Here is a 26,275-nt window from a genome sequence, read left to right as displayed (position 1 = left end):
CAAAAGTCAGTCATAGACATAAAAGAATACTATGCGGTTGCCGTCAATCACAAAGCAGTTATTGTTACACATAAATAATGACAAATTGCAGAACACATACAATTAAATATTAGTAATTGTCATATCTGGAGTTTGAAAATAGTGACTTGACTGTATATGTGTCAAAAGAAATAATTTTCACAAACATTTGTGATTAAATAATTAAACAAACTAAAAGTAAGTGGTTTCCCCCACTATACGCTGTGTTTGAGTACAATTTCTTTGTATCCTCAGCATTATTGGCCATCTCAGGCCCCTCATGGTCTAAATTGACAGAGCCTACTCAGGACCTAAGATCCGACTAAAATGTAGCAAATGCACATTACTGCCCTATGTATATGCAAGACAAGCTAGCGGAGCAAACAGGCCCCTCTGTTTTTCCGTGTCGTCTCGCCCAAGTGGGCAATTGTAAAGTTAGTACCCGAAGACAGAGCTGTTAGGAAAATTCAATGGGAGTGGCTAAATTAGACCATGAGGGTATACTGGAAGTGTGACAATATGGCCCAAGTGGGTAAAGGACCTAGTAATATTGAATACATTGTATAAAATATAGTCAATACAAATGTTGGTAGTTTTGACTAAATATGTGAGAGTAGGGAAACTCATAAGGAAAGAAAAATGAATGTTTGTAAAGGGGAGAAAACTAACCTAAAAAACTAAATTAAGGGAAAAAAGTGTTAAAAAATGCTCAGAAGACTGGTTTAGTTGTCAGGGCGAGGCAGTCTCAAACTTTTTCACAGATGGACATTGAGGGCTTCATCTGCATTCATCTCATGTAGGATCTTGGAGTTGAGCAGAATAATGTATCTGGACTCTAACCTTCTTAGAGCCAGCTGTCTGTCTCCTCCCCTTGGATTTTTTGGTACTTTGTCAATGACAAAGTACGTGAGGTCCTGGGCTCTGCCTGCATGACAGGAATTAATGTGACATGCTACAGGATAGGCCTGGTCATCATGCGTTATAGCCCTCAAGTGCTGTAATATACGTATGTGTACAGGATGTATGGTACTCCCAACGTAAAGTTTGTTACAGGTACACTGCAGTATATATACCGCAAAGTCTGTTTTGCAGTTGTAGCTTCCACGTATGGCAAAGGGCATTTGTCTGAATGGCAATATTACTAATTTGGTGTTTACCCCATGCTTACAAGCTTTGCACTTGCTGCACCTAGTGAATCCTTTCTGTGTTTGTAACCAATTTAAAGCTTTAGTCATTGCCGGTGCATTTTGCACCAATTGTTGGCGCATGGATTTTCCTCTACGGAAACTGATCGACGGTACTTTAGGACTGGTGGGGCCCAGCACCGGATCAAGTTTTACTGAATTCTAATGTTTATAGATTATTTTTCTTAGTCTAGTGTGCTAAGCATGAAAACCAGTAATCAGTCTAGGGATGTCTGATGCCTCTTTCTTTTGTTTCTTCACTGCTCTATCTTTGACAAGCAGGTCTTTTCTAGGTGTTAACTCACTCCTACTTCTGGTTTTAGTCAAGGTTTCGGACTTGTATCCTCTTGTTTCTAACCTGTCGAAAAGTTCTTTCGTGGACTTTTCTAGCCCTCTTTCTGTGCTACAGTTACGCCTCATCCTGAGACATTCTGCATATGGAATTTCTTCCTTAACACTTTGGGGGTGAAAACTGTCTGCATGGAGGATTGCATTTCCGGCAGTGGTTTTCCTGTATGTTCTGGTTTGTAGGTGATTGTGCTCAACATACAGTTCTATATCTAGAAATTGTATGGTGTCTTTGATTATATGGCTAGTGAAAGATAGGTTCAGGCTGTTTTATTCAGTTCTGTACAAACCTTTTCTGCATTTTCAACTGTTCCCTGCCACACCACAAAAATATCATCTATGTACTGCACATAAAGTACCACATTTTCCATCATGACCCTCTCATGTTCTGCCATGAGCACTTGCTCCTCCCACCAGCCCATATACAAATTAGCATAGCTGGGGGCGAAGCAAGTCCCCTTGGCAGTCCCCCTCAGTTGTTTGTAGTACAGTTTATCAAAAATGAACACATTATTGTCCAAGCACCATTCTGCCATTTGGAGCAGCATCAGGGAATGGTCATGATTGTCAGCTGGTCTTTTCTTAAGAAGTATTTGAGGGCATTCAATCCGTCCACATGTCTAATGCTCGTGTAGAGCGAATTGACATCCAATGTCATAAGTGTGAGAAGTTGGCCTGGTATATAATGCTCACTAATTCTTAGTGATCACTTTGTACCATGCCAAGCAACCCTTATGATGATGGTTGTAATTCAACCTTGTAGACCAGTTATCCTAGTGGTAACGTGGACAAAGCAGTCTTAGGCTAAACTCTGAAAGGCATGTGAAGCCAGCTGTATTACCATACACAACCCCCTTGAATACCAAATGAAAGGGACACCACACAGATATATTGAAAATATATATTGATTTATTAACTATAAAATCCCCTGGACTCTTTATGAGCACAGAAGCACAAGCGTTAAATCACAAGACAGTTTAAAATACACAAAAGTTGCACAATATGGATGAGCCCTAGGGGCCACCTAAACCATATACTAAGAAAGTGCTATAAGAGATACCAATAGGAAAGGGAACAGGCCTAGGGCCTTGGGAATCGCTGGAGCTATTCGAGACTAGCAGTGATTAAGTCGGGAAAGGCCCACGGGACTCGGGTGCAGTGTTCAAAGTGCACGCAACTTTCCAATGCAAAGTCTATGGTGCGTAAAAAGTACAAAGTTAGTTTAAGGGCACTTCCGCTGAACCTAGAGGAACAAAACTTAAGACACAGACCCTAGAGGTGTGTACCAGTGTAGGGACACTGGCTTTGCAATGTTACCTCACCCACAGGAAGTGGGTGCACAGGGTCGAAGTGGCGTTGGGTTTTGACACGCAGGTTCTTGGCGCTTGAAGCTGAAGATGCTGCAGGCGATGTGAAGGAGAAGTGTCCGGTGAATCCAAGGGTGGATCTGAAGTGGTGAAGACCTGAATGCAGAGGGGACAATGTTCAAAGTCACTGACCAGTGACCACCGTGGAACCAGATTGGAACCAGGCAAAGTCGGGTGCAAACAGGTGATGAGGTGTTGCTTCTCTCTGCAGCCACGTGGACACGAAGAGGTCAAGGACGTCCAGGAGTCGATCACGAGCTGTCCCTCGAAGGCTCTAGCTGATGGCGGTGTTGGCAACTCGATTGAAGCAAACAAGCCTTGGCTAATGCAAGCCACGGGAAAAGTGAAAAAGGCTTAATACTCGGACCAGCAAGGTCAGAGCGGGTACTCCTTTCTACAGGAGCGAGGGCAAGTCTGGAGCCACCAGACCCACAGTGTAAATCGTAGGTTTCGTCGCCAAGATGGCCGCTGACTACGTGACAAGCGGCCAGGATGGCGAGTCAAGTGGCACAAAGCAAAAGGGCCCCACGCAGATCGTGGAGATGCTGGAGGGCTGATCTTTGGTGCAAATGCTGCTCGGCGGTGGGGGTTCTCAGTCCCCAAAGCACAGAGTCGAGGGTGCCTCGGGTGCTGCGCAGTCAGCGTCTCGGGGGTCTTTCAAGATGGCCGCTCCCACGTCTCTCGGTGCCTCCACGGGTCCCTTCTTTGCAGGGACTGTGGATCAGGCTGTGAGAAGTCTAGGAAGTTGGGTCTTGTCAGGCTCTGGGCTCGGGCTCCGGCGGGAGGTGGCGGCAAAGCAGACGTCGAGGTGCTGGGTGGTGCCTGTGTTCACAGGGTGGCCCTTCCTAAGCCACAAGGGAGATGCTCTTCAGTCTTCTATTCATCAGAAAGTCGAAGTCCAGTCGTCTTCTTAGTTTAAAGTTGATTTCAGGATGATCTGCTGTGCAATGGCACTGCTCCCTCTCTTATTCCCATCTGAGGGGTGGATCTCCTGCTAGGTCCCTCCCCTATGGGTGGGACCAGGAAGGGGGGTGGTTACACCCCCTCTCCTTTCTCCAGCTCCTCGCCAGGACTGGGGCTGGAAAGCCCCAGAACCGGTTTGGGCTGGCTTATGCACAGGGACACCTTGTGTGCCCCAGGCATGTCTCAATCTATTCAGCCCTGTCCTACCCAATACACAAAACCCTGTCTGGGGTGGTGCTCGCACCTCCCCAGGCAGGAAACCCTTTTTCCAGGCCCTCCTCGCTGGAAGGACTCCCAGCAGCAGGAGGTCAGACATGTGTCTGTGGTGGCAGCATCCATTTTGTGATGCTGAGGCTCTGTTTAACTTTAACCAGGGTTAAGGCTACACACATGTCGTGTCCCTCTAGAAGGGTGGAATGCTATCCCCGTCGCCAGAACTGGCGAGGGGATAGTATTCCAATTCGTATGACACCTTACTCGACATGTTTTGATAAAGCCAAACCAAAGATAGCATATAACCGCGAGGATTATAATGCACTTAAGAGTATATGGTATGGCAATATCCCGGAACAGCTTAGGGAGTGGTTCCCGACAGCTGCAGACAGGCTCAGCTCATGCTAGAGCACCATCTCACATATTTCCAAGCACTCTGCCTCCAGGATTGATGAGGCCTTCCATAGGAGTGGCTGATAGGAACATATGTGTCCAGTTTAGGGTTAGGCACAGGCATACTGTACCTAAGTAAGAGGTGATTACACCAACTTACCCCAGCTGAGTGATCAGCCAGTTGTGTCAAATATGGAGGCCAGGCCAGGGGTGGCACAATACATGCTGCAGCCCCTGGCAGGCCTTGGCTACACCTATGCCCTGGGTACCTATGGTACACTGTTACAGGGGCCTATAAGGTGAACCAATTCCAATTGTGTTATGCACCTAAGGTACATGGAGTCCATTTTAAGGAGAGAGCAATCAGCCTGGGGCCCTGAATAGCAGGATCCCAGGCCAACTAAGTCAAAAACCAGCTAAACACCAGGCAAAAAGTTTGGGGGTAACCATAGTCAGATATTCACCTTCCTACAATAAGAACAAAATCTTCTCGCCAATTGATGTCATAGATTTTGGTAGGGGAATGCCCAGTGTCTCTCAGGTGGGAAGGTAGTTCACATACTAGTGGTTGAAGATAATAGTCAATAAAACGTGAAGTGTTTTCAAACAACCCACCAATTGCTGCAATTATTGGTCTTCCTGGTGGGTGGGTGGGTGATTTGTGGATTTTGGGGATCAGATATAATTCAGGGGTCACCGGTGTTAGAAATGGGGTTACCAATTCTACAGGGGGTAGCATGGAGCAGAGCGGGCAGGCCAAACTTCAGAGGACATGTGTAAAGTATCCATGCAGTACCCATAGACGACACACCAGGCACACCACAAAAGAGACACAACACTGTTTCTGGTTGGAAAAAGAATAAATCTTGTGTTATCTCCAACCTACAAAGTTAACACACAATAACAACAGTAATCACAAGGGGCGCCAACTGGCGCCAGAGCAGAGTATACCAGGGGGATTATTTACAAGGAAAAATGGGAGAAGTAAGATGAAGGGTTAAGGAAGTCCATTAGTGTCCAGCTGAAATAAAAAGATTGTCAGGAAATGCATAAAACATAGGATCGATATTGCGGGGCAAACTCAGGCCTTCATACTTGGCATCACCTAGAAGCAAGCTGTAAGGATGAAATAAGACATTAGGCAGGAACACAACCAGACTTGCGTTAGCACCTCCTGCAAAAAGAACCTCACGCACCTAGCATCAACACCTGGCATAGGGCGGAGCAGGCCTAAAACATGGGGCATGAAACCTTTAGCAAGATATTCAGCATACTATAAACATTAGGCGCAAGAGCATCACTTTAGCATAGCATTTGCATAGGCAACAACTTTGATATCAAGCCTAGGCAGACATCATGAGGCAGGAACACCTGCGAATACATGTTATAGCCTGACTTGCACCCCAGGCATAAAAAGGTAACAGGGAGCCACTATTGGCTTAAAACCCTCACTAGCCAGGGGTCAACCTTGTCTCCTACGACAGCCAACCAGTACTTAATTTGGGCACTGGACCAGTTCCGGGGGATCCTCAGTCACTACCTCCCCTGGGCCGGGGCCTCCTCTGCTTAACGAGGGCTAACAGGGCCCAACAGCAGTTCTCAGCAGGGGCAGGGCGGCCTCCGTTGCAGCAAAGTACAAGTCCCGGGGGCGGCAGTTCACCACGGAATGCTGGCACCGGGGGTTGGGCACCGACAGTATGAACCGATACACCCCCCAACACAGTCTGTTTGAGCCCCACACTCACCGGGCTCTTGGCAAAGTCTCCACGCTTCTGCTCATCGCTCTGGGCTTCCTGGGCAGTAGGGTGGGAGGCAGGCACCAACAATGTGCCTCGAGGCCTCACCAGACAGACGCAGACACTGCTCCCCTAGCGGAGGTGGGGTAGGCTCCTGCCGTATTTACAAGGCTGAGAGGCGGCAGGATCTGGCTTGGTAGCGCTTAGGAACACAAAAGCAACCTCTTCCAGCTGGGCAGCGCTAACCACCACACATCGCTTCTCCTCAGCCCAGCTCCTCATACAGCGCTTCTAGATCACAGCTCTTAGCAGGCAGCACTTATCCAGGGCCAGGCAGCCCTTCCAACAGTCCAGTGCTTGGTTGAAGCGGTGCTTTGCAGGCACACACAGCAGGCAGTACAGTTCCGGCACTTCAGGACTACCCAGGGCATCTGCAGCACAGCGCTTCCAGGATTATAGTGCTTTGGCACGCAGCACCTCCTCCAGGCCCAACACTTCCAGGCACACATTGAAAGGGGGGCGGACTGTCCCAGCAGCAGGCCCAGAGTAACACTCCTCACCTCCTGGGTGGTGGGTTCCAAGATGCTCCTTCCCTTCTAGGCGCTTCTTTGCGCAGCAGTTGCATGGCGCAGGGACCCGCAGCTTCAGGGACCTAGGAGGGCCCTCCTTCTTCAGGGGCCCGGGAGACAGAGCAGTAGGCACTACTGGGCCAGGTCAGCAGGTAGTGGGGGCATCATCAAAGCAGGGTGGTAGGCTTTCACCATCCCCTCTGCAGCATTGCCCTCCTCCCACACGGCAGCCTGATCTCCTGAAGTGAGGTTTCACAAGCCCTGGGGACAGTAGGGGGGTCCTAGATGGGTGCAGGGTCCAGCACACAGGCCCAAGTTGCGGTATCCCCTTGCAGCAGGTCCCCTCACATTCCTGTCCCAGCTCTGTCTCTGCACATGGCGACTCTACTGCTCTCCCTATACCAGAAAGGCTGGAAGCTTCTAGAAGGTCCCTCCAAATGCTGGTATTGCTGGGTACCAGACAACTAGACCGCAAACCCACCTCAGACAGGCGAACTAGCTCTAACTGGCTGAGGGGGAGGAGTAGAGCACCCTGGGTGCCAGGCTTTTCCTCCAAATGCAGGGTTGGCTGGGTACCTAACAACTAGACTGTTAAGCTCCTTCAGTCAGGTGGCACAACGCATAGCCTTGACAGCCATTTTAAATGCAAAACACAAATGCAGCATTTTACCAGGGTACATGTTTACAATGGGGGAAAATAAATGTACACACCATTGCATTGCATGTGACATTAACATGGTGTCTCACACCACACATGGCCTGGTAACTTTCACCATAGGGGAGACATCTCAAATTAGGGGGGGCGGAAAGCGAAATTTTTTTGGGCGAAAGGGCTAAGTCCAACAACCGGGTAGTCAGTTTTCAGGTATTCCAATTCTTATCTTGTGATAAGACCATTTCTTCTCCATTCGTAAAGTGTTTTATGATACTTTTCTTTGATACCTACTAGGCAGGTTGGTGCTATGCGGCTGTAGCATTCTCTATCCCCAAGTTTCCGAGTGTGCATCTGCATTTTAGTCTTTTAGGGGCCAAAGGACAACGTTTCCCCCTTTGTCAGACCATCTGACCACGATATCCTGTTGTTTTTTAATTTTCTCTATGGTATTATCATAGATGGTTCTGTTGGCATTGTGGGTTTTGGCAAACTCTTTACTGCTTTCAGTTGCCAAAGTTTTCAAGTCCCTAACGACGTTTTCCGCAAAAATGTCTATGCCATCCTTAGGCATAAGCGGGGTGAATGTGGATTTCGGTTTGAATGGGGAGCAGGTTTTTTTTGCTTCATATTGTCCTGTCACATTAGACCAACCTGCACTGTGCACTTCTTGTTGCATTTCTAGTAACTCAATTAATATGGTTTCATCTGATCCTGTTGATACCACTGTGTTCTCCTCATCTGGGGTTTCATTACTGTCCTTTCTATTATTTAGGTTGAAGAAATGCTTCTTTAGTTTTAGTTTGCGCACAAATTGAAACAAGTCTGAACATAATCAAAGTTAGTTTTTCACAAAAAGAGAGGCCCAGGGCAAGAGTTAGTTTTTCTATATCACTTATCGCCATAGTTGTAAGGTTTATAACTGTGTTTTCAATGTCTTTGCGATTATTTATCTCCGTTTGTTTCATCTGTATGTTTATTTTTTTGTTTTTTGGGTTTTGTCCTCCCCAACGTCTGTTTTTTCTTTTTCATCTGTTTGAGCTTTGTTTGTATTTTGGCGCTAAATCCGAGGGCGCAGGTTCATGCGCCTTTCTAGGCGTAAAAAATCCAATTCTTGAACTACTGTTGGTGGTTAAGTTTCTGTACTTGTGTATCTGTTGATTCTACTTCTGACTCCACCTCAGAGCTTAGTTCAGAAGCGCTTGGATCTGCACTCGCTTTGGAGACATTTCCCGCCTGCTCCGATAATTGCTGTTTCCTTCTATTGTCGAATTTCTTCGAGAATGTATATATTTTTCCCTGAGTGTAGTCATTTTTATCTCTCAAAAATGTTGTTGCCTTTCTTTCTTTAATAGATTCTTCGTGTTTCTTTAGCCTTTGTTTCATTTTGTTCATTCTTTTGGAAATTTCCTCATTATTTTCGCATTTTTCTAATTCTTTAATTATTTCTTCAATTCTATTTAACATTCTACTCCGATCGCTTTCTGCAGCATACGTCTGGATGAGTCTGCGCTGTTTTCTGCCCAGTCTTTTAACATTTCTGGGTCCGGATTTTTGTATGACGGGGCAACCAGAATCCGTAGGCCTCTTGGGATTCTACCCACGTCCAGATACCTCTGTAGGGACTTGCACTCCCACCACTTCGCTACTTCATTTTTGCGATGCTATTCTAATTCCTGCATACGTTTTGTACTGTTACTCATTAGTTCTTTGTCTGATCCTTTTTGTGCATTACGACCTTGTTCTATCCATTGTCTTCATCGTTAAATACATCGAGAGCTGCCTCTTCCCGCTCTCTAACCCAGTCTTCGGACATTGAAGTGGAATAATGTGTGCCCTCTGTGTCACTCACTGCCCGTATTCACCTTCACGGGACTACCACTCCCAGCAGCCACCACTTCGTGATCATTCTCTCTCAATCAGCCCGCTCAGAAGAGCTTATCTGACGCGGCACTTGCCCTCAAGCTCACGCATCAATCAGTTGTTCTCCACTTCCGCCGGTCCTCAGAGATAGAGAATATAGTCTGATTCTTTGGTTTGTCTGCTGCTGGGGGGCTCTGAGTTTTCCTGATCCTCGAAACTGTTACAATAGAGTCCGTATACTCAGAGCTCCTGAGCAAGGAGGGTCGGTGTCAAGAACCATCCTGACAGCATTCATGCAAACAGGCACCGGCACCGTGATTATTTGTGGCACAGTAAGCTGTTTATTCCATCTGCAAGGTCAGACGCGTTTTGGCGGTACAACCGCCTTGGTCACTGAATTCTACACTTTGCTCTAAAGTTTCTACATATATACACCATAGGTTACTCCCTTGGTTGTCATGGCAACCAAAAGTCAGTCATAGACATAAAGGAATACTATGCGGTTGTGCTCAATGACAATGCAGTTATTCTTACACATAAATAATGAAAAATTGCAGAACACATACAATTAAATAATAGTAATTGTCATAACTAGAGTTTGAAAATAGTGACTTGACTGTATATGTGTCAAAAGAAATAATTTTCACAAACATTTGTGATTAAATTAAACAAACTAAAAGTAAGTGTTTTCCCGCACTATACGCTGTTTTTGAATACAATTCCTTCACATCCTCAGCATTATTGGCCATCTCAGGCCCCTCATGGTCTAAATTGACAGAGCCTACTCAGGACCTAAGATCTGACTAAAAAGTAGCAAATGCACATATACTGCCCTATGTATATGCATGACAAGCTAGTGGATCAAACAGGCCCCTCTGTTTTTCCATGTCGTCTCGCCCAAGTGGGCAATTGTAAAGTTAGTACCCGAAGATAGAGACGTTAGGAAAATGCAATGGGAGTGGCTAAATTAGACCATGTTGGTATACTGGAAGTGAGACATATACATATATTCACTGAAAAAACCATAGGTTTCACACCAGTTATAGTTAGATGGAAATTTTACTGACATAAAACCATTGAAATTCCCACGTTATAGTTAGTTAGACTCACTATAACTTGCGCGCCTGCAATGCACTGCTGATGACATCACATATTACATCACTCATGACATGGTCAGTGACATCACTCATGACCAATATGTGACGTCATCAGCAGTGCATTACAGGCGCGCAAGTTATAGTGAGTCCAACTAACTATAACGTGGGAATTTCAATGGTTTTATGTCAGTAAAATTTCTATCTAACTGTAACTGGTGTGAAACCTATGGTTTTTTCAGTGAATTTAATAGGTTTTTTAAATGCTAATTCCTAACTATAACTGGTGTGAAACCTCTGTTTTTTTTATTGAATTTCAAAGGTTTTTTATTAGCAAATCTCTATAGGTATGAAATGTAAAAAAAAATGTTCAAGAATTTTTTATTGTATAATTATGTAATATATATATTTTTTTTGGCCCGGAGCGCTCCCGGGGCGCGTACCGATGCGCTCACCGGTAAGCATAGTGCTTCAGCGCGCCCCGGGTGCATACCGGTGAGCGTCCCGTTAGCACTATTCCCGCGAACGAAAACAACATCGTGACGTATCGCGTAGCCGCGTGATGCACCCAAGCGCATACGATCGCGCAACGTCCCCAGGGCACGCACCGGGGCGCGTAGTGTAAGCACGTCGGGTCATGTGACCTGAAAATAACACTTTTGATTGGTTCAGAACACTTTTAGTTTCCAAATAAGAGAAAGCCCAGGTCATGAGACCTGAAATTGATTGGTTCACAACAGTTTTGTTTTCCAAATGATGAAAGACCCCACCTTTTTTCCTCATTTTCACTTTGTTGTTTGAGTGAAGAAGACCTGCATTCATTCTGTGAGAAATGGCTTCACTAGTAGCAGCTGCAGGTGCATCTGCACCACCACCACCTCCACCACCACCACAAGGACCGCCACAAGACCACATTGGTGGTCATGAAGAAGAGGAGGACGAAGGGGAGCAGGAGGAGAGGCAATATCTGCCTGAGGACAATCCCCCATACAAACCCAAGGAACATTTTATTTGGGATTTTTTCAAGATGCCAAGGGGTGCCAAAAAAGTGAATGCAGCTAAGGTGACTTTCCTCATCTGTCACCAAGAACTGTCAAGAGGAAACCCAAACAAAAAATATTCTTTTGGGAACCACACTATGATTAGGCATATGCAGAGGAAGCACCCGAACAATTATTCGAGAGCAGAGGTCAGGGAACTGACCAAGAACCCTCCCCATCCTTTTTCTTCAAGCACCTCCAATCAACCCACTCCATTGGGTGCAGAGGCTAGGGAGATGGTCCCTAATGTCCAAACCAAGTTTGCCAAATTTAAATTTGTTTGCATATATTGCAACAAAACAATATCATATGGTGAGCAGAGCATCACTTTACTCAATCGAGCTGCAGACAACCATCACTGCAGCAAGCAACTTTAATTTGTTTCTATTTTTTTGCTGCAGTTGAGCTGTTTGCAATTCCCTGTGTTTTGTTTGACCTCAGAAAAACTACCAAAAAAGTATAAAATTGTTCAAAAAATCCCAAAAAAATAAAAAATGTTCAAAAAAACAAAAAAAAAAATATAAAACAACAAAAAGAATTAAAAAAACAGTTCTTTTCAGAACTACCTCCAATTTATATAAAAATGCTACATTTTTTAAAAAACTGTCTTTCTTTTTTTCCCCATGGTACGCTCCCCGGTGCGCTCCCCGGTGCGCGTACCAAGCGCTCCCCCCGCGGGGCCCTTTTATGACCCCCACATCAAACCTAGGGGGTCAGGGGGGGTCTACCCTGCCCCCTTTTGGTCATTTCCCCCTTTGTTTTTGCCACCTCTTGTGTCTCAATCCTACCGAGACACAAGATGGCGGCCACTCTGGACTGTTTGGAATGTTGACAGACACCCGAGAGCCAATCAGCTTTCCGCTCGCGAACTCGCGTAGCCCGCTGGAGCGCGCCCCGGTGCGCGTACCGGGGCGCGCTTATAGACATATATATTTTTTTGAACCTAAATTACTCAAAATTCACTGGAGCACATATCTTGAGACATAGCAAAGGCACATCGGGCTACCAGTCCCTACAATTTTGCCAAGTTTGGTGGTAATCCATTCAGCCGTTCGGGCTAAAAGTGAGGTTGACCGCCCTATGGAAATTAACATAGTGAAAACACGTTTTGGGACCCCCCTTTTATCTCGGCGCCCGCTTGACGAATCCCCCCCAAACTTTCAAGGAAGGACCGGAGCTTGAGTTTCGAGGTTGAGTTTTGAATATATATATATATTCACTGAAAAAACCATAGGTTATAGACCATATATAGTTAGGGATTAGCATTTACAAAACCTTATTTTACTTGCACAAAACCATTGAAATTCCATATATAGTTAGTTGCACTAACTATATATCGCGCACCCGCAATCCACTGCTAATGATGTCACATATTACATCATTCATGACATGGTCAGTGACATCACTGATGACATCTCAAATGACATCACTGATGACATTTTAGGTCCTGAGTAGGCTCTGTCAATTTAGACCATGAGGGGCCTGAGATGGCCAATAATGCTGAGGATGTGAAGGAATTGTATTCAAAAACAGCGTATAGTGTGGGAAAACACTTACTTTTAGTTTGTTTAATTTAATCACAAATGTTTGTGAAAATTATTTCTTTTGACACATATACAGTCAAGTCACTATTTTCAAACTCTAGTTATGACAATTACTATTATTTAATTGTATGTGTTCTGCAATTTTTCATTATTTATGTGTAAGAATAACTGCATTGTCATTGAGCACAACCGCATAGTATTCCTTTATGTCTATGACTGACTTTTGGTTGCCATGACAACCAAGGGAGTAACCTATGGTGTATATATGTAGAAACTTTAGAGCAAAGTGTAGAATTCAGTGACCAAGGCGGTTGTACCGCCGAAACGCGTCTGACCTTGCAGATGGAATAAACAGCTTCCTGAGCCACAAACCATGTCATGAATGATGTAATATGTGACATCATTAGCAGTGGATTGCGGGTGCGCGATATATAGTTAGTGCAACTAACTATATATGGAATTTCAATGGTTTTGTGCAAGTAAAATAAGGTTTTGTAAATGCTAATCCCTAACTACATATGGTCTATAACCTATGGTTTTTTCAGTGAATTTTCAAGGTTTTGTAAATGCAAATTCCTAACTATATATGGTCTATAACCTATGTTTTTTTCAGTGAATTTCATTGGTTTTTTAAAAGCTAATATCTATAGATGTAAAATATATTCTTTATTACGTGACGTATCACATAGCCCGTGAGACGCCTCATGACGCATTGCATAACCGTGACGTATCGTCTCTGCAGCGCAAACAAAACCCGTAACGTAAGCGCGCCGGAGCAAGCTTACAGATATATATATATTTTTTTAACCTTAATTAGACAAAATCCACACGTGCACATATCTTGAGGCCTTGCAAAGGCACATCAAACAAACAGTCCCTACAATTTTGCCAAGTTTGGTGGAAATATACTCCTTTAAATTTTATTTTACTGTTTCTCTTGATTTTCCCCTTGTTACGCTTACCGGAACCCTACCCGGTATGCAAACAAACGCTCCAAAAACACAATATGTCAGACTCCCGTTACGCTGCCGGTTAGCTGCCTGGTTTTTTTGCCCCGTGGGGAACTTTAATAGCCCCCTCATCAATCCTAAGGGTTCAGGAGGGGTCTACCTTACCCCTTTCCTTCATTTACACCTTTTTTTTTTTTCCACCTCTTGTGTCTCGATCCCACCAAGAGACAAGATGGCGGCCGCTCCGGACTGTTTACAATGTTAACAGCCAATCAGCTTCTCCTCAGACTCCCGTTACGCTGCCGGTTAGCTGCCCAGTTAGCTGCCCGGTTCGCGTACCGGGACGGGCCTCTACGGTGAAAAATCACTTTTTTTTTTTTTTTTTGCCCCGCGGGGCACTTTAATATCCCCCTTATCAATCCTAGGGGGTCAGGAGGGGTCTACCTTGCCCCCTTTCCTTCATTTCCCCCTTCGTTTTTCACCACCTCTTGTCTCTCGATCCTACAGAGAGACAAGATGGCAGCCGCTCCGGACTGTTTACAATGTTGACAGCCAATCAGCTACTCCTCAGACTCCCGTTACGCTGCCGGTTAGCTGCCCGGTTAGCTGCCTGGTTAGCTGCCCGGTTTGCGTACCAAGACGCGTCTCTACAGCGAAAAAATCGGAATTCTTTTTTTTTTGCCCCGCGTGGCTCTATAATATCCCCCTCATCAATCCTAGGGGGTCAGAAGGGGTCTACCTTGCCCCCTTTCCTTCATTTCCCCCTTTGTTTTGGCCTCCTCTTGTCTCTCGATCCTACCGAGAGACAAGATGGCGGCCGCTCCGGACTGTTTAGAATGTTGACAGACACCAGAGGCTAATCAGCTTCGCTTCGCAAAGCTCCGTTACGCGAAAAGTACCCGAACCGGAGCGCTGCCCGGAGCGCTGTTACAGATATATATCTTGTTTTGAACGTTAATTTCTCAAAATCCACTGGAGCACATATATTGAGACCTAGCAAAGGCACATCGGGCTAACAGTCCCTACAATTTTGCCAAGTTTTGTGCAAATCCATTCAGCCGTTCGAGCTAAAAGTGAGGCCAACCGCCCTATGGAAATTAACATGGGAAAAACGCATTTTGGGACCCCCCTTCTTTCTCGGCCCCCCCCTTGACGAACCCCCCCCAAATTTTCAGGGGCTGCTCAGAAACAAAATGTGCCATTTTCCTGAAAATTTCAGCCAATTCCGTCCACAAACGCCAAAGTTATTAGCATAGAATTTTCAAAAATCCCATAGAGAAAAAATCCTAACTATATATACCTACTGGCTATCGCCAGTAGGTAATATATATATATATATATTACCTACTGGCGGTCGCCAGTAGGTAGTTATAGTTAGGATTTTTTTCAATGTTAAATCTCAAAATTCTATTTGGAATAACTTTGGAGCCGGTTGACGAATCTGCCTGAAAATTTCCACAAAATGGCCTCGTCGAGCTCCGGTCCTTCCCAGAAAGTTTGGGGGGGATTCGTCAAGCGGGGGCCGAGATAAAAGGGGGGTCCCAAAACGCGTTTTCTCCATGTTAATTTCCATAGGGCGGTCGATTTCACTTTTAGCCCGAACGGATGAATGGATTTCCACCAAACTTGGCAAAATTGTAGGGACTGGTAGCCCGATGTGCCTTTGCTATGTCTAAAGATATGTGCTCCAGTAGAATTTGAGTAATTTAAGTTTTAAAAAATATATATATCTGTAAGCGCGCACCGGTGCGCGCGCCGGCGAGCGCTCCGGTCGCGTCACGTGAGGTGCGCACTGAAAGCTGATTGGCTGTCGGGTGTCTGAAAACATTCGAAACAGACCGGAGCGGCCGCCATCTTGTGTCTCGGTAAAATCGAGACACAAGAGGTGTCAAAAACAAAGGGGGGAATTGACCATAAGGGGGCAGGGTAGACCCCCCCTGACCCCCTAGGTTTAATGTGGGGGCCATAAAAGGGCCCCGCGGGGTCAAAAAAAAAATATTTTTTTTTTGATTATCGCGGGGGGCGCGCATGGTACGCGCACCGGGAAGCGCTCCTGGGAGAAAAGAGAATGGCAGAATTTTAAAATTTAAGTCATTTTATATAAATGGGAGGTAGTTCTGAAAATAACTGTTTTTTTATTCTTTTTGTTGTTTTATATTTTTTTTGGGAGTTTTTAAACTTTTTTTGCTTTTTTTGGTTTTTCTGAACATTTTTTGTTTTTTTTGTATTTTTAAGGAGAGAAACAAAAACCAAGCATTTCAAACGGGCTCAACAGGAGAAAAAAAAAAGGGCAACAAATTAATATTTCCTTTGGCACTTGTGGTTTTCCCAAGCACGATTAATAAGAGTGATGCATTGCTCACCATAGCAAATCATTTGACCACAAAATTTACAAACCATTTTAAAATTTGAAAAGTTGGTTTGTATGATGGAGCATGTCTCCCTAACTTCCAGTCCTGATGGGGTGGGAACAGTAGTTTTGGAGGTGCTGGCAGAAGATTGTACAGGGTTTTTGGCCAGTTCCCTGACCTCTGCCCTAGAATAGTTGTTGGGATGTTTTCTTAGCATATGCCTAATCATTGTGTGGTTGCCGAAGGAGTACTTCTTGTTGGGATTCCCCCTTGACATCTCCTGATGACAGATAAGGCAGGTTGCTTTAGGTGCATTCACTTTTTTTTTGTCACTCGGGATAGAAAAAAATTGCCAAATGATGTGCTCTTTTGGTTTGTATGTTATGTTGTCCTCTGGGACGAATCTACTGTCCTCTTCATCCTCATCTTCCTCCTGTTCTGGATCTGCACCACTGTGAAGTTGAGGAGGTCCTTGTGGTGGTGGTGGTGGTGGTGGTGGTGGTGGTGGTCCAGAAGATCCAGCAGCTGCAGCTAATGTAGCCATTTTCTATAGATAAAAGTAAAGGTCTTCCTCTCTCAAAGCAAAAAGGTAGAATAAGGAAAAAAGGTGGGGGCTTTCCTCATTTTGAAAAAAAAATATCCTGAACCAATGAGAAGTGTTAATTTTAGGTCACATGACTAGGGGTTTTATCATTATGAAACCAAAACTGTTATGAACCAATCAAAAGTGTTATTTTTAGGGCACATGACCCGACGCGCTTACGCTACGCGCCCAGGGGCGTGCCCGGGGGCGTGCCCCGGGTCACGTAGCGTAAGCGCGTCGGTGCGCTTACGTCGTGCGTTTCACGCCTACGCGGCTACGCGATACGTCACGATCATGTTTTCGTTTGCGATATTGGCGCTCACGGGACGCTCCCTGGAGCGCGCCCGGGGGCGCTTTTCGGAAATACGCTTTTCGGGGCGCACTCCGGGGCGCGCTCTGGGAGCGCTCCCCCCAAAAATTAAAAAAAAAAAATGGGATAATTGTAGGGACAGGTAGCCCTATTCTGAAGTGGTTTGTAAAAAAATTAACTTTATAAAAATATGTATTGTGCTACATTGGGCTTAATATATGTTAGAGCCAAAATGTAGCCCAAAGTAGCCCAATGTAGCCCAAAGATGGCCACCAGAGACCAAAAATTGTAAATGTAGCCCAAATTTCAACTAGATGTAGCCCAACTGTAGCCCAATGACAGAATGTACCAGAGTGTTAAAAAGAACAACTAGAGTGCTAACAGTCTTATTTATAAAGTGAAACTTATAGTTAGGAATTAGCATTAACAAAACCTATGAAATTCACTGAAAAAACCATAGGTTGCACACCAGTTATAGTTAGGAATTAGCATTTAAAAAACCTATGAAATTCACTGAAAAAACCATAGGTTTCACACCGGTTATAGTTAGGAATTAGCATTTAAAAAACCTATTAAATTCACTGAAAAAACCATAGGTTTCACACCAGTTATAGTTAGCTGGAAATTTTACTGATATAAAACCATTGAAATTCCCACGTTATAGTTAGTCGGACTCACTATAACTTGCACGTGCAATGCACTGCTGATGACATCACATATTACATCACTCATGACATGGTGAGTGACATCACTCATGACATCACTGATGACACCATCCTTGTGACACAGTGACAGACCTCCTCTCAGTGTAAAGTAACCCTTGAGACACATATTCAAAAATAGAAACTGAAATTTTTAAAAAATGGACATACCTATATCAGTTACAACAAGCAATTCTGTACTTCCACTATCTATATACACATCCACTCATTCACCAACAGTTCTATATAGTCACTCAAACATATACTCACTCATCATATGAAGAGATACACCTATACATCCTGTTACACACCGACATTCATCCAAAAGTTATTCACACACATATTCACACGTGCAAATAAACTATTGAACAACCATTTATTTGAATATAGAGTTATACACACACTTCCACCTTACTTCTATTGAAAATTACACATATTTATTCTCTTAAACAATCACTTATAGAAACACATACTTATTTAAACAGGAACTCTTACAATCTCTTACTCTCACATATACTCACTTATATACATCAATCTTCATATATACTAGATTAAAACATATGTAGTTACTGATAAAGACACTAGTGAGACAGTCATTCACTCACTAACAAACACATATAGACACTCATCCACCCATACAGTCCTGTACATATGCTGTCTTCAAAACACATACAAACAAAGAGTCAGTCACTCATGCATCTATGTGCTAAGTAATACCCCCACCAAACCATATAGACACTCAAACTGATACTAATAAAAATATCAAATAACCCATATACATACGCATGTAGCTACTTATCAACACATGTAGCCACTTATACACAATGTGAAACACTAATATATGTATTTAAGTATTTAAACATAACTCACTAATATCTATTTTTCAGAAAGACACATATTCACTGGATGGTGTCATCAGTGATGTCATGAGTGATGTCACTGACCATGTCATGAGTGATGTAATATGTGATGTCATCAGCAGTGCATTGCACGCGCAAGTTATAGTGAGTCCGACTAACTATAACGTGGGAATTTCAATGGTTTTATATCAGTAAAATTTCCAGCTAACTATAACTGGTGTGAAACCTATGGTTTTTTCAGTGAATTTAATAGGTTTTTTAAATGCTAATTCCTAACTATAACCGGTGTGAAACCTATGGTTTTTTCAGTGAATATATATATATATATATATATATATATATATATATATATATAGCAGTGTAAACTGACTCGTGAGTCCGTGTCTCTCTCCATTGGTGGTCACAGGCGCCGGAGCGGTAATTGGAGATATATATATATATTGTGACCAAGAGCCCGTGAGCTCGAAACGCGTCGTTTGTTTATGCCCGAATAAACAACTTTCCCTAGTACCTGATGGTGTGGCTTGTCATCCTTTTCCTGATTGAGAGGAGTCCGTGGATATATATATATATATATATATATATATATATATATATCTCCAATTACCGCTCCGGCGCCTGTGACCACCAATGGAGAGAGACACGGACTCACGAGTCAGTTTACACTGCTGGTTGCAATGACTTTATTTCATTACAAAAAGTGCGAGATGTCGGGCAAGATGACGCGTTTCGGCTAGCGTGTAGCCTTGCTCACATAACATAGCTGCTCTAACAGTTCATTTTAAATACAATGATTAATTGTGCGCAGGTGAGTATTGAAACTACACACATAGTGAAAAGTAAAAACATACTGTGTTGTGAACTACAAGTCTGTTTTCTAACAACATAATACCTGCGTGAATGCATTGGTATCTCATCTATATTACAATAGGTATTTACATTATATCAAGTAATTTGTAAATATTTAACGGACCAAATACATTTTTTTCAACCAGTCAGAAAACAATAATTAGCATTGTCTGAAAGATAGTGTCTCTCTGGATTAACTGTACAAATACATTAAGTCTAAACAACATGATAGGTCCAACGTAAGAGGATGATTCTGTGGTGTTGACCTACAAAGTAAAACTAAAATTTTTGCATGAACCAAACAAAAGTATATATATTATGTTGCGCAATTATAAATACTGCATGAAAACACTTTTAGGTTCATGATTTTCCATTTCTATTTTTAGACTTGACTGTATTGACTGAATATCAATAAATAAAAGGAGACGAAGACAAGTGCAAATAGTCCCATGCTATGAGTTCAACAACAACAATATAAAGTGATGCTAAAGTGTAAAATTGTGTGACATGTAGTTACATAAAATTTATTCACAATGAACAGAGTACTTAAACCAGATAGTGTCATATACACTAACATAAACTGGTTTGAGAAAACAGCTACAAAAAAAGCTACAAAAAAAGCTACCAATTTGAAAGACATTTAAAGTGGAGCTAAACTGTATCTATCAAAATATGGAAAATTAGAAGATTGGATGTCAAGACTTGAATTACAGATTCGGTAAATTATATCAAAAGGAATGGTCACAATTAAACAATCATGTTACAATATATAGCAGGGAGATTAGATTTCAGGAAATGTATCCCATGGACAAATTGCAATAATCAAAGTAATCAAAATATCTCAAATATGCTAAGTTACTTCCTATTGGCTCGGATATCACATACGGTTATACAACCAGGTCTGCAGATTCAGCTACATTGACATACTAGGACCAAAAGTACTAAAGGAAGTGGTGAATATCTTCACAGATGTTTAATCCATTAGGTGTTTTGCTATTGAGTTTTAAAATGTACTTGGTCTCTAGATGTCGCAGTCTTTTTTCACGATCACTACCTCGTTTACTTAAGGGTACATTGTCAATTACAAAATACTGCAACATATTTAAGTCCCCACTGTGCTCTTCATTAATGTGGCGTGCCACCGGATATGTAACATCTGAGTTAACAGTGGCCCTCAAATGTTGCAGTATTCGTTGGTGGACTGGGAGTTTTGTGCTCCCCACATAGCGGAGTCCACAGCCACACTGTAGCACATAGACCGCATGGTCTGTGCGACATATGTAGTGTCCCTTAAGTATAGGTGGCCATTCAGAGAAACCATCTACATCTGTTTTGGTATTAACACCAAACTTACATGCCCGGCATGTATTACATTTAAAGAAACCTATACTTACTGTGAGCCAGCTTTTGCTGATATCCTGTTCAGGGCTGGTTCTCACTAAGTCACTACGCATAGATCTAGCTTTGCGATAAGTGTAGTCAGGTTTACTGGGCAAAGTTTGGGCCAAGACAGTATCAGTCAGAACAATGGGCCATTGTGCGTTAATAAAATATTTAATCGCTTTCGCCTGTCTGCTGTAAGTAGAAATGAACCTACATGGTGGCACATCGGGCTACCAGTCCCTACAATTTTGCCAAGTTTGGTGGTAATCCATTCAGCCGTTCGGGCTAAAAGTGAGGTCGACCGCCCTATGGAAATTAACATGGTGAAAACACGTTTTGGGACCCCCCTTTTATCTCGGCCCCCGCTTGACGAATCCCCCCCAAACTTTCAAGGAAGGACCGGAGCTCCGCGAGGCAAATTTGAGGAACTTTTCAGGCAGATTCGTCAACCGGCGCCAAAGTTATTCACAATAGAATTTTGAGATTTTGCATTGAAAACAATCCTAACTATAACTACCTACTGGCGACCGCCAGTAGGTAATATATATATATTCGTGGTCAAGCCTGCTGGGTCAGGTGAAACGCGTAGAAAGGGGGAATAAATGAAATATATTTTTCACCACATTGGCGTCGTCTCCTCTGAATATCCTGTTTCGAGGTTGAGTTTTGAATATATATATATATATATATATATATATATACTACTATTATAAAGAGAGAACTGTGTCCTTTGATCCAGGTAAACTCGAAAAGTACACAACCAATCACAACACCCAATACAGCGTTGGAAAGGGGAGGTCCAGGAGATGGACATAGGCTATAGAAAACCACACCATATACATTAGGGGGGGGGGAATGTTAGGGAAAAGTAGTCCATATGGGCGTATGGATACAGTGATTGCACGCGGCATTCGGCGTAGTCACAACACTTGCAAGAGGCGCAATGGCGTGTGGGTGTGATATCACGTCAACGCGACGTTCGCTGTCCGGACCGGAGCGCAGGAAGGAACAAGGGAACAAAACACAACATGCGGGGAGGAGCGGTGGCGCGGGACCGACACACATCATTGGAGTGCCCAGCGCGGGGTGGAGCGGCGATGCTGGTGGGAGCGCTGGAAGGAGCAAGGGACACACACCCAACATGCGGGGAGGAGCGGCGGTGCGGGAGCTGGTAAGTAAGCTCTGCTGCTCCCGCTGATGGCCTCTCTACTGCTCCGGCTGATGGCCGCTCTGCTGCACGTCTATTGCAGCGATACTGCCCCAGCCCCTTTTTGCCGTGCACAACGTCGGGGCGGGGGCGGCGGCGAGGCGGCGCGGCGGGAGGGATGCGGTCTGGGCAATGTTGGGGCGGGCGGGAGTGCACAGAGGCATAACATGCAGCCCCCAGCCCCCTTCTGCCCCGGGCAACACCGGGGCAGGCTGCTAGTAGATATATATGTGTGGATTACCTACTGGCGGTCACCAGTAGGTAGTTATATTTAGGGCCTATTTTCCATAGGAAATTCGCAACATTCTATTCCCAATAACTTTGGCATCGGTTGACGAATCTTCGCTAAATTTCTAAAACTCGTGGGGTGCTCCGGTCCGCTCCTATCTTGAAAGTTTCGGGGTGATTCGGCAAGCAGGGGCCGAGAAAAAAGGAGGTCTCAAAATGTCTTTACCCTATCCTCTTTTCCATAGGCAACTTGATACACGGCTACAGCCCGAACTGCTGAACGGAATTACACCAAATTTAGCAGAAAAGGTAGCCCTTGGTTCAGAAAGATCCCTTTTTGTTAAATGGTGTAAATTCGTTCAGTAGTTGCTGAGAAAATTGAAAATAAAAGTTTCAATATCAATGGCCGTGCACCCTACAGATTAGGATCCATGCACCCTGCAGAGTACGATCCAGACACCTTGCAGATCATGAGCTGCATTCTAATTGGCCGTGAACACTCTAAACCAGGAACTGTTGACAGCCATCTTGTGCCTCGGTAGAAGCGAGGCACAAGATGGGAGTAAAATGAAGGCGGAAAACAAGGCGAGGGGGCAGGGTTGAAACACCCTGACCCCGTAGATCTGCTTAGGGGGTCCTACAAGGACATCTAGGGCAAAAAACAATTTTTTCTTTATAAAAACACTGTGATGTGCGCAGGGTGCGCGGATCCAGCCACAAAAATGAAAAAAACAAAACGTGTGCTCCTGCGCTTTGTTTAATTAAAGCCCCCGGGTGGGCAAGGTCCTGGGGGCATGCAAAAAAAAAATGTGGGGGGGGGCCCAATTCCCCCCCACACAGGGGCTTCATAGTTTAAAGTTTGGGGGCTTCTAAGGCCCCCCAAGTCCCAGGGACCGCCACCCATGGGGCTCTAATTAATTAATATTACGAGGACAAACTTCCCCCCATGCCCCTGGGGATCACAACCCCCTGGGGCTTTTTAAGGAAAATAAATGTAACCTGTGTGGGGGGGCTCGAGCCCCTTCGTATGCCTCGGGGACCGCCACCTCCTCGGGTCACTAAATATTCAAAATAGGGGGTCCGTTGATGACCCCCAAGCCCCAGGTACCCCCCTGGGCTTTGCATTAAATCGGAGGGGGGCCAATGATGGCCCTGGGGACTGCCACCTGCCAGGGCCGGCTCCTGCAGTGTCTCGGATGCCCACCCCAGGACACTGCTGTTCGCTATGGTAGGGCGGGAGCCTAATGGCTCCCGCCCTGCCATAGCAAACTTGGTTTGGATTTTGGAAAAGAGAGCAAGAAGCCTGCTCTCTCTTCTAAATGCAAACCAGATTGCTTTTCCACACGGGGAGCTGCATGTGGAAAAGCAATGCCATCTCCCGAAGGACGCTGGGAGCTGCAAGGACCGCGGAGGCATTAGGGCTCCACTCAAGGTCTCCACCATTATGTATAGGCCCCGGGGGAAGGGGTCCCCGAGTAGAATATAAATTAGTGATAAGAGGTAAAAAAAAATACGGAAAATTTTGGAGACGCGACTCCAGCCCCACTGGTGTGAACGCGTTGGGTGTGCGACTTCCAGCGTGGCCCCTAGTGTGAACGTGACTCCCAGGGTGCCCCCCCAGTGTGAAGGTTTTGGGAGCGCAATTCTAGAATGCGTAGGGTGCGCGACTCCAAACAAAAAAAGAACCCTGGTGTTTATTTGGAGATTTTGGTGCCTACAAGTAAGTACCTATGCAGATTCTAAAGTTGTTGAGAAAGACTCTGGTACCCTCATCTGTAAAATGTACACTATCTCTCCTATAGATTCCATCCATATTAAAATGCAGATTGTTGTTGTAAATGGACCCCATCCTATAATCTCAGAGATTAGTAGAAATAGCTTTATTGACATGTTTCCTAGCTTTCTCAATCTATGGACAAAATTGATTGGACCAGTTCTATTTCTGTCTTTGACATATGTTAGAATAGACAAAGGCAGTTTGGGGGAAAAGTCACATCAATTCTGCAAAGGTGTCCTTCATAAGCATTCCCAGACCTACCCCAGCCAAGCCCCTAGGTCAATGTCACCTCAGTGCACAATTATGAGGTCAGGGTGTTGGAGATGCAAAAAAGGATTTTACCAATGGCATCAATTGGTGCCACTTTAATCCTCTCTGTCCAATATATTTGATGTCTACATTTGGCAAAGCTAAATCTTTGTCAATACCTCTGCTTTCAGCATACCTTTTGCTCGAGAAAATATAGCTGTGTCCCACAATCCACACTCTAAGCATATTGAAGGGAGGTCTGGATGCACTCAAAAGATGTGTGTAGGTAAAATAGGCAGTTTGTGAAATTAGATTTTTCTAAACTGGAGGACAAGATGCAGTTTAAAAAAAAGAAGAGAAATATTTGGCTGTTTGAGCACATTATAGAGTAATAGTTTTTGGTTTGGCAAAACATTGGCAAGCTTGTTGGATTAAACGCTCAAAATACATTGCATGAAATCTTTTTAATATATTTTTATCTGTATATATGGAAGACTGGTTTCCGTTAAATTATGGTTTTTATCATTTTATCCATCCTAATATGCTTTTTCCTAAGTACTTTTTAACATCTTTGAGATCGAAATAAAGTTATGAACATGATGATAACAGTTTCTGATTGCTTAGTTATGTTGGCTGAGTAAATGCAGGGGCTGAAGTCTCTTTACTGTAAAAAGATGAGGGAGATACATTTTTGCTAACAATTTGTGCACTTTATTGAATACAGCGCAAGTTAGAAAAGTGTGAACTTCAAATCCCATAGTAAAGTTTTAAACAGTGGGACTTTGGAACATATGAAATAACATTTAGGTAAAGTTGGATTAGACTGCACTCTTTATGATGCTTTGTGGTAAAATATCGGTGAAGGGAGTCTTAATCTCTGCATTTCCTGATGCTAAACAAACCTGAGCCATTTGCTAGCTGATTATAACTATGAGTAAGACACAGTAATTTGCCTTGTATCTGAAAACTGTGGATAAAAAATGCATATCTTTTATAACAACAAGTTTATCTACTGTACCTAAGGCACAGGACAGCTGTAAGAATAATCATGTGCAAAGACAACATAAAATCTTCTCTTTTACACGTAGCAATGCGTCTATAAAAAAGCGTGCCCTCCACAATTAGGTGTATCCTATCCTACTGATTTTAAACTCTCCAGTGAAACTATGTACATGAACCATCCATTACCTTAGATTTGAACAGATGTCAGTAGCAAAGAACATAGCTGCTATGCAAACCAATTCTTAAATTAGTGGTTGATTTTATTATATTCTTATTTTCCTGAAACAAGATTTTTTTTTCAAGTTTTCCCTTGATAATTTAATTAATTTAGCCCATGATTCAGGCTTTAAGGGACAGATGTATTTGACACATTTTGATCCATGAAAGAATGCTGCAGGACTAATAGATAATAGGAAGGTACAGTATTCTGCCTATTCGGCATGCTCACACCAGTAAGTGAATACACATTGACCCGCTCGTTTATTGGAAATGTTGTCCCTATTAAAATTCATAGAGTGAAATTCTGGTTCAGGGTAAATTAGTTGATACTACAGGGCAAATTGAGAAAGGTATATTTGCATCCAGTAAGCAGTACTACTCAAAAGTGCTATGACAAAACCTCAACAGAAATCTCCACTTCCGCCTTCCCTATCGCTTATATGCTGAGATCTCTGCCATGAGTGTGGAGATATCTGCACCCAAAAATATATTATATTTTTGTAGTAACTATGCATGGAAAAAGATAAATTGATGGACAGAATGCTGCACAATGTCAAACATTCACCCCAGTACAGTATGACCTTGTTCAGCATTCTGTCCATCAATTGTTTCTTTTGCATTT

This window comes from Lissotriton vulgaris, chromosome 2_1, assembly GCF_964263255.1.
Source record: "Lissotriton vulgaris chromosome 2_1, aLisVul1.2, whole genome shotgun sequence".
NCBI classification, from domain to species: domain Eukaryota; kingdom Metazoa; phylum Chordata; class Amphibia; order Caudata; family Salamandridae; genus Lissotriton; species Lissotriton vulgaris.
The sequence above is the reverse complement of the archived record's forward strand: the minus strand, read 5'-3'. Positions refer to the sequence as shown.